The 18,081-nt window shown below is 43.1% G+C and overlaps 1 protein-coding gene across 2 annotated transcripts in view; it reads right to left on the bottom strand.

Annotated features, from left to right (window-relative positions):
* drn (zinc finger AN1-type doctor no) overlaps positions 1–15,304 on the bottom strand; it is a 72,447-nt gene extending 57,143 nt beyond the window's left edge. For both annotated transcript variants that reach the window (XM_080278175.1, XM_080278172.1), the window contains exon 1: positions 15,237–15,304. The gene's annotated coding sequence lies outside the window, so the exon portion shown is untranslated. The remainder of the gene's footprint in view (positions 1–15,236) is intronic.
* Positions 15,305–18,081: the final 2,777 nt, after the last annotated feature.

Here is an 18,081-nt window from a genome sequence, read left to right on the forward strand (position 1 = left end):
ATGTAGGTGTGTAGTGAGGCAGGTGTGTGGTGATGTAGGTGTGAGGTGAGGCAGGTAGGTGGTGAGGCAGGTGTGTGGTGATGTAGGTGTGTAGCGAGGCAGGTGTGTTGAACGGCAGTTGTGTTGTAGCAGGTGTGTAAGCCAAAATATTAGGAGGCAAGAAGTGAGCTGTGTGGGTTAAGGTATATGTGGTGTGTGTGGAGGGGGGGGGGGGATATGATGTAAAGATAACAGGTGTGCATATATAGGAAGCCTAACGAGTGAATGACAGGTGTGATGAAGGAGATGCAGCTGTATGAATGACGCAGGGTGTGTTAGGCAGGTGTATCTGTACATGTGTAGGACAGGTGTGCAAAAGAACGGCAAGGGTGATGGAAGGCAGGGCAGGTGAGGCAGAAAAGGGTTAGACTTGGTAGGGTGCAGGTGAGGCAGATGATGGTGAGGCAAGGCAGGGCAGGTGAGGTAGAAGAGGGTGAGGCAGGAGGAGGGTGTGACACAGCCGGGCAGGTGAAGAAAGACGAGGATGAGGCGGGGTAGGTGCAGAGATGTAAAACGGAAGGACGTCTAAAGGGACCAGGTGTGGCATGGCAGGGCAGGTGCGAGGCAGGGGTCATCTACCTTGCCATTTCCTCTGTCACAACCGCTATGACTAAGAGAGGCAGGGAGGGAAGGAGGGAGGGAGGGAGGGAGGCGACAGGAAGGAAAGGAATAAAGGAAGGGTGAAAGGAGAAAGGAAGGAAGGAGGAAGGAGGAGGGAGGAGATTGGAAGGAAGAGAATAGGGAGAGGGACGTAGTGGATGGAGAGGGGGGGGGGGAGAGGAAGGAAAGGAATAATGGAGAGTGCGGCACGGGAGAGAGGGAGGGAAGTGACAGGAAGGAAACAGAGAAAAAAGGAAAGCAAGGGAGAGGAAAAGCCACTGATCCATTTACCTATCTATCAATCCGTACCCGGTAGCTTTGTTTCAATCTATCTATGCCTATTAACTAATCGATCTCATTATGTATGCACGTACAGTACCGAACTACATCATCAGTAATCACAAACTTCCCCCCCTCCTCTCTCTGACGTGATTTTTTTTTTTTTTTTGGGGGGGAGAGAGAGAGAGAGAGAGAGAGAGAGAGAGAGAGAGAATGCCCAGTGCCTCTGACTGCGTCACTCAACTGCGCATTGGGGCAGACTACGGGAGAGAGAGAGAGAGAGAGATGGAGGAAAGAAAAATGACAGATAATCGGAACAACATTTAAACATGGGGTAAGGTACAACGCGAAACAAAGGATGTACACACCGCACGTATCTACAGTATGTACCCGGTTCGTCTCTGTATGTACAGTACCATACATCTGAATGTATGTGCGTACTGGGTAATGTCTAATGTACTGTATGTGCGTACTGGGTAATGTCTAATGTACTGTACGTGTGTACATATGTACTGAACCGCTGTGTTGGTCTGCGGGACTTAAAACACTGACCTTCCGCTACATTCAATGGCTTGTCCTAGATTCACAATAGGTACGAAGATGAGAGACAAAGAGACAGAAAGCGGGTACGAGGGAGAGAGGAATGGAGAGGAACACACAGAGAGAGGAGGGAGGGGGAGGAAAAGAGAGAAAGTGGGGAGAGGAGGAGAGAAAAGGAGGGCGGGACAGGGGGATGTTGGAGGAGAGGAGGGATGGGAATAACTTCGAGGAGGAGGAGGAGGAGAAGGAGGAGGAGGAGGAGAAGGAGGAGGAGGGGTGAAGGAGAGGATGAAGTGAGAATAAACATGCAAAGGACAAGAGTAAGAAAGGCTGAACAAGAAGTATAAAAAACTAAGGAGGAGGGAGAGAATGAAGAAGAATAGGAATGGGAGATGGAGTGGAGACCAGGAAAATGGAAGACAGAATGACGACTTTATCAGATGTGATCAAGCACAATTTAACACGACCTACCCCATCCCATCCACCCTTACCCATCAAACTCTAACACAACTAACCCACAGAATTCGCTTAGCCTATCTAATCCACCCCTGTTCTGACCTATTCTAAACAGAGAACCTAATCTAACCTTACATAAACACTATTCAACCAACCAAACCGAACACATCTTAACTTGCTTATCAAAACCAACTATTCTAACCTACCCTAAGCAAACCCAGAACTTAATTTAACCCAACCTAGCCTTACTCAATCGAATTCGACCTAATCCCAACCCATTCTAACCATACCTGCCCTAATCTAACCCAACCTAACATCAGCTACATTACCTTACCTTACATTTCCTTACTTTACTCTACCTTACCCTAACTTAACCTAACATAACCCATTTCAAGTCTATATATTTACTAACGGTATTTCAGACAAGGTGATTTTTGTCTAGTTTATCCCTTCTGCTATCAAATAAGTTTATTAATCTTAGGGAGAGCTTCTCGCACTTTTTTTTTTTTTTTTTTAAAGACTAACCTCTCCACTACGAAAACTCCCTCCTATACTGAAGAAAATCGTTTGGATATATGGTACACTGAAAGGACATCCCCAAGCTCAACTGATCGTAGATTAACTAACCTAAACCAGGCAGAATCTAACTTAAATTACCTTATCCAACACAACCTATCTTACCCTCATAACATTTCTAGCAAATACTCATTCTAATTTAACTCACCTTCATCTAATCTAACCTAACGTTATTCACCCTTCCCTAACGTTACCTGACACATCTTCCTAACAGTGCCGTATCCATTCTAATTTAACTTACCTTCATCTAATCCACCCTAACGTTATACATCCTACCCTAACCTAACCATACAGGTACCGGTACTTACAGTACTCTCATCTGACACAGCCTACCTGTATCCTAACCTTATGTTAATAATGACCTTAACCTACATACAGAGCCAGGAGTACAAAGGAAAGGGAGTACAAAGGAAAGGGAATACAAAGGAAATGAGATTCAATACAACGCAAAGATGCACAAAGGGCAGTACGAACAAAAGAGTGCAAAGGAAAAAAGTGGAAAGGAAATGAGCCCAAGGTTAGAGTAAAAAGGAAATGGGTTCAAAGGAAAGGAGTACAAGGGAAATGAGTTCAAAGTGACCACAAAGGAAATGGGCCCAAAGTAAAGTACTACAAAGGAAATGAGTCCAGAGTGATGGAGTACAAAGGATCAGTCGAAAGAATAGGAGTGCAGTACAAAGGAAATGGGCATAAAACAAGGAAGTACAAGAGAAATGGGAGAAAAGCGTGAGACTTTTTAGTACTGTACTTTGGAGGCCATTTCTTAGATGTTATGAAGTCCATTAAAATAAAAGCAAAGCAGAAAGTCATTTCGGAGAGAGAGAGAGAGAGAGAGAGAGAGAGAGAGAGAGAGAGAGAGAGAGAGGCCACCCTACCCTGCCCCGACCAAACCGGCCTTACCTTAACCTAGCCTGACCTAACTAAACCAAAATCAAACCAGCCCAAGCCAAAATTAACCTCGCTTTACCTGACCTAACCCCAAACTATATTCAACCCAATCTAACCAAACGAAACCAAAATTGACCTTCCCTGGCTTCACCTAACCAACCCATAAAAACCTAACCAAACCAAATTTAAACCTATCCAAACCTAACCTAGGCTTACCAAAGGTACCTTAACCAAGTCCAACCTAACCCAATCCAACGCAATGAGACGTTACCCAATCACGTCTAACTTAACCCAACTAAACCTAACCTAAACTAACCATGTCTAACGTTACCTTACGTTGCCAAACCAAACCTAAACTCAACTACCCCAACCTAACCTACCCTAACCTACCTCAACCATCATGGCCTGCACTGATGTGAACGCTGAAGCGAATTTTTGGTGTTGAGAGAGACTGGGAACAAAGAGAGGCAAGTGAAAAATCGAAAGAGAGAGAGAGAGAGAGAGAGAGAGAGAGAGGAAGTACAATATTAAAGAAGTAACTCAAGGTACCGCTCTCTCTCTCTCTCTCTCACTCTCTCTCTCTCTCCGAAATGATAGTAAAGCTGAGAAAGAGAAACCAGGAGGATTAAAGAGGGAAAGTAAACCAGGGTACAGTACCGTACTCTCTCTCTCTCTCTCTCTCTCTCTCTCTCTCTCTCTCTCTCTCTCTCTTTTCAATAAGCCAATAATCAACAAAGGAAGAAGTACCAGGGCAATCAGCGACCTTGCAAGTTGACCCGAGAGAGAGAGAGAAAGAGAGAGAGAGAAACTGGAAGTAGAGAACTAAAACAAAAACAACACACGCAGACTCGACTTAACTGTCTCCCTCTCAAAGGAGATGAAAGGAAATGTCTAATCTCTCTCTCTCTCTCTCTCCCTCTCTCTCTCTCTCTCTCTCTCGGCACTGAGCCAATCTCACTCACTACGCAACACCAATGCCTGTGTCGCATGACTAGAAGGCTACTTGTGGTAGTTGTGGTGGCTGTGGTAGGTGTGGTGTGGTGGTGGTTGTTGTGGTGGCTTGGTGATAGTGTGGTGCATACACTGATAAGAAGACACACTGAGAATACCACAGACATAGACAGACAAATGTAGACAGTGTGTGTGTGTGTGTGTGTGTGTGTGTGTGTGTGTGTGTGTGTGTGTGTGTGTGTGTGTGTGTGTGAGAGAGAGAGAGAGAGAGAGGGAGTCACGGTAAGTCAACCACCACTCCTACCACAACTACCACCATCACACAACCACCACAAGGTGAAAGTGAGCGAGTCGTGAGCGAGTGTGTGTAAGCAAACTCTACAAGGCTGACTTACAAAGATGCTGATAGGTAAATTGATATGGGAAGGCTAGTGAATATAGCTATCATACAGATCTTAGATGAACTGCAAAGAGAAACAGACAGAGACGGTAGATACATTGACTTCTAACATTCTTCTCTGTACGTTTTCTAGGGAATTTATATCCATTCTCTAGTACGAACACCAGAATTGCACGGAGTAGTCTAAATGTGGCCTTACTAATGTTAGATAAAATTGCAATATTACTTCAGATGTTCTAATGCTCACGCTTCGCGAAATAAATACTATGACCCTATTTGCTTTAGCTAATGCTCGCACTAATACGCTGTTGCCTTGGTCTGAGGTCTTTACTAACTGTAACTATTAGTTCTCTCTCGCATTCTGATTTAGCTACTAACTTCTTTGTTATATAAGTTGTATTCAGTTGGTGAATTAGTTTGCATAGATACACACAAACAACGATGGACAGATACATTGATAATTATATAGACAGGCAGACACTATAATAATCTGTTAGAGAGAGAGAGAGAGAGAGAGAGAGAGAGAGAGAGAGAGAGAGAGAGAGAGAGAGAGAGAGAGAGAGAGAGGCAACCGCATAAACCACACAGAAAACCTACCACACCACACTACCACACAGTCTTTGTACATAACACCACACGGCCAAAACACTATCATACCACCACACGAGTCTTCCTACCACACACCATACCACACCACCACACATCATCTCACACACACACACACACACACACACACACACACACACACACACACACACACACACGCCACCTACAACACCGTACACGACAATACGACAGAAGTGGGTCAGTTGGTTTTATTTGGAGTTACGCCAGAACTCAACTACGTGCTCTATTTCAAACACTTCCTTACTTTTACTTTTAATGTCCCTTCTCTATCTCTCTCTCTCTCTCTCTCTCTCTCTCTCTCACACACACACACACACACACACACACACACACACACACACACACACACACACACACACACACACACACACGACAGGACTCCACTTCATATATCTCAAAAACCCTTCCCTGTCTCATTTTTACCCTTCCATCCCCATTTCTTCTTTCCTCTCTCTTTCTCTCTCTCTCTCTCTCTCTCATAGGCTACAGCTGCGCACCTCCTACATGAGCTAAAACAGTCTCTTGCGTATCACACACACACACACACACACACACACACACACACACACACACACACACTTTAGAAACAATGATTGATTTACTGAGAGAGAGAGAGAGAGAGAGAGAGAGAGAGAGAGAGAGAGACAGAGACAGAGACAGACAGAGAGAGAGTGAGAGACAGAGAGAGAGTGAGAGACAGAGACAGACAGACAGACAGACAGACAGACAGACACAGACAGACAGACAATCAGAGGGGGGGAGGGGACTGGAGGATCGAGATACAGGGACAGGTATGGAGGGGAGCGTAAGAGAACGGGAGAAGGGTGGGGGAGAAGAGGGTGGACGGAGAGGGAAAGGAGGGGGGGGGGGTGAACAGGAGAGAGGAGAGAGTGGGAGTGGGGGAAGGGGGCGAGCGGGATGGGAAGAGGGAGGGTGGGAGTGGGGGAGGAAGAGGGGGGGGGAATTCCCAGACCGTGACGTCACAAAACAGCTGACAAGCGCCACGTGAGAGAGAAAGAGAGAGAGAGAGAGAGAGAGAGAAATTGTCTCCTCTCAAAAGGACTGCCGGTACTTTTCGAAGGGTTAAGGCCTTGCGTTCTGTGCTAGACTGATATAGATGGATACAGTTACCATCCCGGTATATAGTTAGAGAGAGAGAGAGAGAGAGAGGGAGAGAAACCTCCTCCCACCACCTTCTTCCTGCAGTCACCCTGCACACAACACTCACGTGGACCCCAACACACAACACACACGTGGACCCCAAGTGAGGTGTATTATTAGAAAACACAACCAACATCAACCACACACCAGGCTATTGTTTTTCCATCATTCATTGGTATTACTATTATTATTAATTTAGATACCGGCAACTATTAACATACTGTGCATAACTTATAAACGATGAAGCCTCCCTGGGACCCGCCCTGTTAGTCATGCCTAAGGATTTTCACATGCACGGTGCTTCACTCGAGGTGAAGGAGTTAGGCTAATGAAGGTTGTACCGGTATCAATCCCTTCCTGTTCGAAAAGACCCAGGAGAGTACGAGACACTGAATAAAATCGCCTGGATAAAGTCAGAACATCAGTCAGCATTGTATACGTTAATGGAGAGTGGTGGCCCAGTGGGCTAAGGCGCTCCAAGCAGGTGGGTCCATTGGGGTTTATTTTCAAGGGAAGATTGGGGCTTTAACTGTTCACATGACACAAGGAAGAACGAGGCTGAGGCGTGGTGGCCTTGTGGATTAAGGCCCTCCAAGTAGAAGGAATCCGTTGGGGTTTATTTTAAGGGAGCGACTATAGGGTTTAACTACTCACATAACATCACTTAAGGAAAGAGGCTGATCACTTTTGCCTTTAAGATCTGATGTAAACAGCCTAGCCTCTGGGCCTTACGCTCCAGATAGGGGCAAAAAAAAAAAAAAATGAGCAGAAAAAGAGATTAATGTCCAAAGGCAGCAAGAACAAAAAGCTGTGTCATGGTCCTGAACAAATTAAAGATAGCTCACAACGCAAATGCTTTCACACTACAAAGCCAGTGGACAATGAACTCTCCCTCCCCCCCCCTCTCTCTCTCTCGTGAATCAACAATGAATGAAAGCACCAGATTCTCTCTCTCTCTCTCTCTCTCTCTCTCTCTCTCTCTCTCTCTCTCTCTCTCTCTCTCTCACCTAGCGGCAATGACAACCACAATCCCTGACATCCTCTCAACCATCCAACATTCCTACCAACCCATTAACTGCAGCTACCATTTCCTACCCTACATACCAAAACTACCATCATCAACCACAACTAATATTCGATTAACCACTACTACCAACATTCAACTACCAACATTGATTAGCTAAATATATGACTACCAACCATTTCCTACCTACTAGCGTTCCATCAACCACAAATACCAACACCCTACAACAACTAGCTAAACCACCTAAACCACTACAACTTCTTTGCCACATCTATCACCATCCCTACCACCACAACTACCACCATCCCTAATACACCTACCACTATCACTACCACCACCATTACCACCATCTCGTGCAAAACCACCACCATGTATGCATATCCTCAAGCTTTCAATGTGATGTCTGATCGTTGTTAAATGTATGAAAGTCTCTCTCTCTCTCTCTCTCTCACACACACACACACAAACACGCAGATCCGACCCAGAGCTGACCCTGAACCGAGATGTCGAAGTTGGCCACTAAAACAATGCGCAAAGTGGCGTTCTCTCTCTCTCTCTCTCTCTCTCCTACCTTGTGACCCAGACTGACGCCATTGCTCCTACGTCCGCCATCCCTCACTCCCTCCCAATCCCCTGTCCTTTCAGGCAACATCTAAACTGTACTGTGTATAATAATAACAATAATGATAATAATAATAATAATAATAAAATAAAAAGTAAAATGACAATACCTAACGTTTGTGTGTGTGTGTGTGTGTAAAACGTCTGTGCACGTTGTGTACGTCTTGGAGAGAGAGAGAGAGAGAGAGAGAGAGAGAGAAATTCTGCTAATATTTATGTACATGTGCCTTATTTGTACAACTAAGCCTATCTTATCAACTACAGTACACAACATGAGGCTCTATCACTTTACAGTATGTTCGTGCTGCACAGAATACGGACCCCCCATCAAAGTGACTCAAGTTAACCCCACCAAACTTAACTAACCTAACTGATTTTATATATTTTACAGGAACGGTAAATTCTGTAGGACAATCTAATGTTTCATGCTATACCGGGACTCCTTTAAACTTGGTCCAAATTTTCCTCACTTCTTATTTAACGAAACACCGTGAAAAAAAAAAATACATTCTTTCCATAACACTTCCTAGTGACTACCATCAATTATAGTTAACTCCTCCTGGCATTTAAAAAAAAAAAAATCCTCCCTTCGCTGACGTCTTCATTTTGGCTCGTTAGACAAATATATTCAACTTGGGCTTCGTGGTGCAACAGTTAACCATTAAAAGAACCTAAAATACTCGCCTTAACCATAGCCTTGCCTGTAAATAACTAAACATACCTAGCAACAATTCTCTCTCTCTCTCTCTCTCTCTCTCTCTCTCTCTCTCTCTCTCTCTCTCTCTCTCTCTCTCTCTCATGCAACACAGGCTACGCCCCTCGATCCGCTACACGATGGTAACTAGTACTGAGAGAGAGAGAGAGAGAGAGAGAGAGAGAGAGAGAGAGAATTACTTGACAAACCGGAACCTCTAAAAATAGCTTCAGTTTCATTTGTTCACTTCCCGCGCTACGGTGGAAGTGACGTCATGAAGTTAAACCTACGCAACAGGGAATAGTAAAAGACGCCACATGTTCAACAAACACAACGGTGACCAAAAGACGTCAAGGAATCCAAGTCCACGGTGAATAAGTGACAAGTTCAACAGAGGCAACAGTGAGGAGACGTGACGTCGTGAAATTTAACAGAAGCTACCGTGACAAGTGACGTCACGAATTAAAAACACGCAATGATTAGGAGTAAGCGACGTCACAAATTTAAGACAACGGTGACAAGTGACATCACGAATTAAAAAGACACTACGGTGACCGGTAGCCTGTGACGTCACGAATTAAAGACGCAACAGGGACGAGTGACGTCATGTCATGATTTAAAAAACTGCAACGGCGACATCAATAAGTAGGCCTAGCTAAACGTCACAGATTACACAGCTTTCACACACACACACACACACACACACACACACACACACACACACACACACAGCAAAAGCAAATTAACTCGTAACATTTAGACTGCAGCTCTTCCAAGACCTATAATTTTCCATCGATCCATACCGAAAAGTTTGACGAAACGTTTGAAAGTGTTCTCAGGCAACGTTTCCTACAAAAACAAAAGTATTTTCCCAAAGTTTGACGAATACATAGATGAAAAATCGAACCATCTGAAATACACATTTGTAGAGATGTGATTTTCGACAGTTGTAAATTTTCTTCGGACAGAACTGGGAAGATAGATGTTTCTTTGAATGTTCGTATACCTCTCGTACGGTAAGTGGCTTCGGAAACTTAGTAATATCTCCTCCTTAGCGATTTGTTCTACCGGTACATTATTACACCTCAATATCCATTTATAAGTTACCCACGCAAATTATGTGGACAGCACAACGATATACCGTATCACAGAAGAGAATGTCAAGGAGTAATAGGCAAAACAAATCGCTAAAGAACAGGTATACCGAAGACTCCAATGCCATCTAGAATACTGGTCTATGCCTCGTATTCTAAACCTTTACCTCAGGGAGGCGACTTAACGGGGCAATCACATACTTTGACTAACAGCCGGAGGTGTTATAAACGAAATGGAATAACGAAGAAGCTTAAACTACTGGTAGCCTAATGAAATACGGTATGGTAAAGGTGCGGGCAAAAGACGCACTGGGTAATCTGACTGACGAAACATAGTGGGGAGAGCTGCATAATGGCATCAGGTGTTTGTGTACAAGCAATAATGAAGTCCTTTCGCCTCAATTTTACCGCTGGATTAATTGACAGACGTTTGTGACGTGGTGAACTCAGGTGCATATTATCATCGTTCATGTCTGAGCAATAATGTGTACCTTTGCCAACGACGTCTCTATCAAGCATCCATAAATTCAGCGATGGGAAAGAGGAAGGGGAAGAGGACGGGCTTTAGAATTTGAGGGCAAGATGCTACCACTTTTCCACCCGCCCCATTATAATTAGTCAGCCAGAAATGCCCTCGTTTTTGTGTGCCCAAACTAAGGCTGTGTGTGTGTGTGTGTGTGTGTGTGTGTGTGTGTGTGTGTGTGTGTGTGTGTGTGTGTGTGTGTGTGTGTGTGTGTGTGTGTGTGTGTGTGTGTGTGTGTGTGTGTGTGTGTGTGTGTGTGTGTGTGTGTGTGTGTGTGTGTGTGTGTGTGTGTGTGTGTGTAAATGACGTCACATAGTAAACAAGTATGAATCAAGCACTGGGCTGACATCCTATGTACTTCCCAATGATTCACTCACGAGGTCAACAGTGTCACACATGCGGACGTGAATCAACCTCTTACTCACTGATAAACGCTCTCTCTCTCTCTCTCTCTCTCTCTCTCTAAAGTTTCTTGACACTAAGTCGTATTCCAGATCACTTATGAAGATACCACTGCAAATATTTCCTAGCGACTTACCCTGCACATTACATTTCAGTATCTTCAACTACCGGGTATGTTACTGATTCAAACTGCAGGAACATCAATATTAATATGGTTAAAACAGCAGAGAGAAAATCACAATGGAATATGCAAGATAAATTCCAATGGAAGAGGTGCTATGAGGCCTTCTATGCGACTAACAATAAGGTCCACACACACACACACACACACACACACACACACACACACACACACACACACACACACAATAATGGCCCACGTATGAGTGACTCAATCTCTTACTCATGCCACACACTGATAAAAGACATCCACCTGGCTCTCACAAATATCACAGGATGGATTTCGAGATAAAGCTGGCTCTGTGGTTCCCCTTGAATTAAATAATCTAGTTTTTTCACCTAGGCTAAACTCGATGCAGATTTTCTTGCTACTGCACCTTATTTTCACATAGCTCAGAGGCAGAAAGAAACTTCTTCTAAACCAGCATCATATTCTAGTTTTAACCTATGCCTACAACTGGCCATTCAAAGTGAAGAGAGGTAATTTTAAGTGCACTGTAATTTAAAGTGAAAAAAGCAAAGTTTATTTGTGCCTGATTTTCGTGTGTGTTTTAGGCAACACCTAGGGGAGGTAACTGTGGTAATGTGGCCTTGCATCTCAGGGTAGTGGCACAATAACCCACCACACGTTCAGAGGCCTAAATAACAAGAGATGAGGACTACAGTCTGGCCATGTGGAGAGGATGGAAAATGAGAAATTGACTAGAAGAGTGTTGGTGAGTGAGGTGGCGGGAGGGAGGAGGAGTGGAAGACCAAGGATAAGATGAAAGGACGGAGTTAAGAGAGATATCTACGAGAGAGGGTGTGTGAGATGGAGTAATGGCAGTCAAATGGCAGAGGACACAGCGACCAGGAGGCAATTTGTCTGTGGCCACCCCTTATGGAATTAAGGCATCTGGCAATAAACAGATACATGGCACTACAGTTAAGTATCTTGTGACATTTGCCATCACCTTCAAGTCTATGAGGATCCCTAAAGCCATTCTTAATTCAACAATATATTTCTGCTTTCGCCTACGGCACATTAAATCTCCCTTGATCAGGACAACTCCAATCCATTCAGTAAAACCTACGAATAAGCATGTTAAAAAATAAATTGTGGATATTTTGAAAACAGAGGAGCATGAAATAATAATAACAATAATAATAATAATAAAAATAATAATAATATGAAGAACAATAATAGGCTAATAACAGCTGCAGTAGTAGTTCTAGTTGTGGTTGTAGTAGTAGTAGCAGTAATAGTAGTAGCCTAGGCTAGTGGGAGTAGTACAGTAGTAGTTGTATTCTAATTAATAATTACCATACCAGTAAAGATGGTGTGCAGTGCAAATGCCATACACAGGTGCAAACACACACACACACACACACACACACACACACACACACACACACACACAGTAAATACCTTACACATACGGTAAGTAAAACAAATTTTAAAAATATGCTAAAAAATAAACCTTCTACTGCAACAAACTACAGTACTAGGCTATGTTTGACCGGGATAGTCTTAACACCTAACATCATAATGACATACTGTATACAATTCCATTATCAAAAGAGACTGACTAGAAGTGCACGTGTGAAGTGGAGGAGGAGAGGAAATGGGGGAGACCAAGGATACAATGGGGGGATGGAGTGGAGATAAATGAGAGAGAAGGATGTGAGCTGGAGGGAAAGCATTCAAATGGCAGAGGACAGAATGACGTGGTGGCGATTTGTTTTTGGCCACCCCATACAGGAGGTGCCACGCAAATCATAGATACCGGTATACAAGTGAATGGTAATGTATAACAGCTAAATAAACTAATACGGTAAGGAAAATGTGCAATAAAGCCTCCTAAGCCACACTGGCTCGCTACTATCACATTACACACCACAATTCTTACAATCTTTACCTTTTGGTATGGACGACGATGATGATGATGTGTGACGTGGCTGCATGGGATGTCTATCTATCTCTATCTATAGCCCGACGCCCTAATCCCGCAAAGGGTGGCCGCAGACAAAACGCCTCCAAGTCACTCTTGTCACCCACCATTTGACTCCCCTCCCCCCAACTCACCCCCCCCTCCCTCATATACCTCTCAACTCCATCCCTCCACCTCATCCTCGGTCTACCCCTCCCTCTCCCTCCCTCCACCTCACCTACATACACCCTCTTAGTCAGTCTTATATTCTCCATTCTCTCCACATGTCCAAACCACCTCAGTGTATTTCTCCTAATCTTTTCAACCACATCCACATCTACCCCACAACGTTCCTTCACTTCTTCATTTGTTAACCTGTCCCTCCACGTCACTCCACATGCTCCTCTCAAGTAACTCATTTCCACTGCTCTCACTCTTGACTTGTTCCCCTCTTGCAAGGTCCACGCCTCGCTTCCATACGTCAGGGTATGGATCACAATACCATCATGCAGTGACTTCTTAACTTCCATACTCACCTCCCTATTTCTCATCACTGCTTTCAGTGTACCAACAACCTTTCTTCCCTGCTGTACCCTTTCACGTACTTCATCCCCCAAAGTTCCATCCTTACTCATCACACTACCCAAGTACTTGAATGCACTCACATTCTCCATATCCTCACCATCCAACCTCACTGCACACTCTGTGACTTCATTCCTCTCAAACACCATAACTTTACTTTTGTTTACATTAACTTTCAGCTTCCTCCTCCTACACACTGTCCCAAATTCATTCACCAAACCTTGCAACTCACATTCATCTTCACTCAACAATACTGTATCATCAGCAAACAGCAACACATGGGATGTGCTACCTATAATTCATTTATTCTAGCCTAATAAAGATTTGTAATGCCTTTCAGCTTCGTTAATGGCCAAGTGTTGTTAAACTGGAGAGTTATTTAACTAGTGCAGAAGAAACTTTATCAATACTTTATAATCACAGCAAACTGAATTTCATGTAACTGGGACTTAGCATTCTAGATGTCAGATTGGCCTACTTTTATCAAATAACAAATCAGCAAGTGTTTATTACAAGCAGGCCAAGGGAAAGGCACCCAGTGGTCTAGGTGGTATACCTGGATGCTTTTGGTCACCTTAGGACATGACTTAGATGCTGTCATTAATATATACCGTATACACAGTCACCCACTATGATCAGATAAGCTTACATTCATTACCACTCAAACAGCAGAAGGTTGTAGATCCAATAAGGAAAAGCTCAGAATTAGATAATGGTCACATAACTTTTTGACTTGCAGAGGCAAGGTAGGTCTGAACCCCACATAGATGAGGATCCATTAAGATAATATGTCTTTACAACCTTAGATAGGCTACCAGTATTCCCTACCACCTCCTCCCGATTCACCTTCCAAATTGTACACCTGCAGCTATATCCCATATATGTTATTCAAATCTTGCCATTTTTCAACACAATGTGTTTGAAAGTGCAATTAAAAATCAGTTTTACAGCATCAACTTAGTAAAAATGGCAAGACAATGGTAAATATCAATTTTAACATCTTTTCTAAGCCTATGGATGTTATTTCATTACTGAAAAATTCTCCAAAAAAGCTATACTTTAAGTAATGATATAATGCAAACAACAGAATGAGGAACTTTTACACCACAGGCCTGCACTTCAAGAATACAAAAGCCATGAATAACAAACAACTTTTCATAAGCCTAATGCATGATCCAAAATGATGCAATTTTCTTTACAAACCCGTCATATTTTTAATAATTCAAAATTGCAGAATTTGATATGAGACGGTTTTCAAGTTTCTCCACTAGCTCTAGGTCCAGAGATTTGAATATGAGGGAAAATATATATGAAACCGAGTTCCTGGTGTGGCCTTTCTTTCTTTTCTTACGAGGAAGTGGTAGACAAGGAGCCCTCATCAAAACCACAAAAATCTCGGCATCCTGGATAAATTTAAGCATTTGTGCTTTATTTCTTGCCATTCTGAATAGAAATATAGAAGCCTGGATGACTAGGGAGGGTCAGATGAGGGTGAAATAAGGCGAGCTTGAGTTGGCCTCAGCCTGGGCCACAAAACAGCTGATTCAGTCACCTAAAATGGCGTCCCTCTTCCAAACCTTCTCTCGCCTAACTACCCCATTTCTCACCCACTTGCAACCCATTTAAGCACCTCTAGACCTCCCCACAACCTTCCTACAGCTATTTCCATACTAAAAAATTGCTACTCACGGGATATAAGCGAGGAAATGTGGTAAATATCCCCGTGGTGGAGGTGTGGCGGGCGAGGAACTGATAACACAACACAACTGTGGTCACGTGACGCCGCTCAGCCCCGCCATTGGCCAACACCGCCATTTAAACCTTGACGACATACCTCCGTTTTCTCTCACGATAAAGAGGGGGAACATTTTTCTTGCTTGTACCGTGAACTAGCTTAAATAGACTCCAGATCATACATGGCAGGAATGCAACAATGTCGTCGCTACGGAAGGGTGGCGGAACTGGGAACCAGATCCCCTCATTAACTCTCATTTGTTTGGGGTTCCTAGCCTTTGGTTCCTTCTAACTCGCATTAAAAAAAAAAAAAAAAAATCAGACTGTTTTAAGTGTGCAGACTGTGATGTGAAAAGCACTTAGATATAAGGCCTAGTGTTCCACCCCACAAAATAAGGTTTCGCCCATCTTCCTTCCCTCATCTGTGGAGACCTGGTACGCCACTTAAATATAAGTGGACAAAAAAGTACCATCGCATCACTGCCAAATGCCAATCTTTGCTGAAACCTTTCTGCACTCTGCTTGTTCCTGGCTGTCCTACTGAACGCACCTTCTCTTGAGAGAGAGAGAGAGAGAGAGAGAGAGCACCCACACCACAACATAAATATATTTCAGCAGCACTTGGGTACAGGGGGCAATAAACTCATTGAACAATAGTGTGTGTGTGTGTGTGTGTGTGTGTGTGGAAGCAAATGATAACACAGCATAATATGTCAACAAAATATCCTATTACATTTTCCATGTCATATACTGTATGCAGAAACAGGTCAGTGATGGTGAAGGTGAAGGTGGAAACAAACGTCATGAGGCGCATAGCTATGGTGCTCATCGCCATAGTTTTGGCCTTTGAGCTGGTAATAATAATAATAATAATAATAATAATAATAATAATATCCTGGGATATAAGGCCACTACATCATGCAAGTTAGTGGATGCAAGGTCTAAAGAATAAAGAACTGTATTCTTTAGACCTTGGGTGGATGGACACCTGAGTCCTGTGACTTTGCTGGCCGCACTAGGATTTGAACCCTGACTCTAACGGGCAAGCAGCTTTATTGTCAGTGATGTTCCTATGTGCCACACATTATCACATGTCACCACTTGGGCACAAATCCCGAACATCAATGTTGAATGCTACAGTCATCTCACTCAGGACTGGTGTGATGGTTAACATGTCAATGTGTCTTGTGAACGACCAGTAAAGTCTGTTTTAATGAGATCTAAATCATCATATTCTTCTCTATCCCAGCCTAGGATTTAACTCATATCCTCTTGCAAATCACTTCCCTAACCACTTGGCCACCACCTACCCCAAAAGCATTGCTCCCGATCAGAGGGGTTTGTTGAAGCACCACTTTGTGACCATATGCATTTCCCATAAACAAAGGTTCTCAAGGGGTATCAAATGTGTGAACTTTCAACAGATGGCAGTCACTCTAACATGCAAGACTATATCAGCTGTAGAGAGAGAGACAGACAGAAAGAAATATCATCATCATCAGAAACCCCACCATTTCACCATCATGTCAATAAAACAGTCACTGAAGATGCCAGTACAATCTTTATTACTCAAAATTTCCAACATGAACATTTGATCAAGTTGCTTCCGTGACTGTGAGAACAAACACAAGGTGAAGACAAGACATTATAGGCAGTGAGGAAGTACAGAACACTGGTATAGTATGTATAATTTAACCTGACAATGATCTCTAACCCCTTTCACGTCAGTTGTGGTTGCATGCTGTCTGAATGGAGGGTTGATTTTACTATTAACCAAGGAGACTCATTCCTACATCATAATGAAAGCTTATGGAAATTCATACTAACCTGACAATGATCCCTAATCCCTTTAAAGTCGGTTGATGACCACATGTCAGACCATGTCAGACAGAGGAGTTGATTCAACTAGTAACCAAGGAGACTCATTCCCAGTTCTACCACGTGGAAACAAAACCATTACATTTCAGTATCAGGTGATTTTTATTCTAGACATAATGACTTGATTTTTTTTCTAACTTTTTTACTCCAAAAATAAAGAGCAATTTTTTTGCTAACTGACTTTTCTTCTAGACATGTTGAGCAATTCTCTTTTCTAACTTCACCTCTAATTATGGATCTGAAACAGTTTTAGCATATGACTGTCTTCACTTCCTGTTACATGTCCTCTCAGTGATGCTTAATGCATCTATCTATCTATCTATCTCAGCTCACACTTTTCCTATGATCTTAATCTCAACCAAGTTTAAGACTGCTTTTTTTTTATGCAAAGAAGAAGGAACCACAGGCAAGGAGCCTGCAAATTGTTCCCTCCAAGAAAAAACAAAAACAGATAACAGAGTGCCAAATTCAAGATCCGTTCATTTAGACAAGTATAATGTCAGAGTCCATGGCCAAGAATCTCAGCTCAATTTTCAGCACACACTTTTCCTATGATCCTATTCTCAACTGAGCTCAAAATCACATACAGATGAGCAGAATGTCCAAGATTACAGCCAAATTTTCTGTACTTCCTCCGCCCAAAACCCACTGAGCCTGGGGATGTCTTTTCATTTTATTCTTTCGATTTTCCAGTGAATATATTCAGCTCAAGATAGGCTTTTCAAGCACGAGAGGTTACACGTAGCCTTAATATACCCCTTTAACATAAGAGGTCGATTCTAAGCTGAAAGAAATTGTCTGGTAGCAAAACTAAATAACCGAACAAAAGACATTCCCAGATTCATGGGGATTAAATCACAAATAACTGTACACAGAGTCATGTAAAAAGGCATTCCTGATATTATAGTGTGAAGTGTGTCTT

This window comes from Coenobita brevimanus, chromosome 72 (assembly GCF_032717465.1).
Source record: "Coenobita brevimanus isolate Jiangsu-jjx chromosome 72, ASM3271746v2, whole genome shotgun sequence".
Classification (NCBI taxonomy): Eukaryota; Metazoa; Arthropoda; class Malacostraca; order Decapoda; family Coenobitidae; genus Coenobita; species Coenobita brevimanus.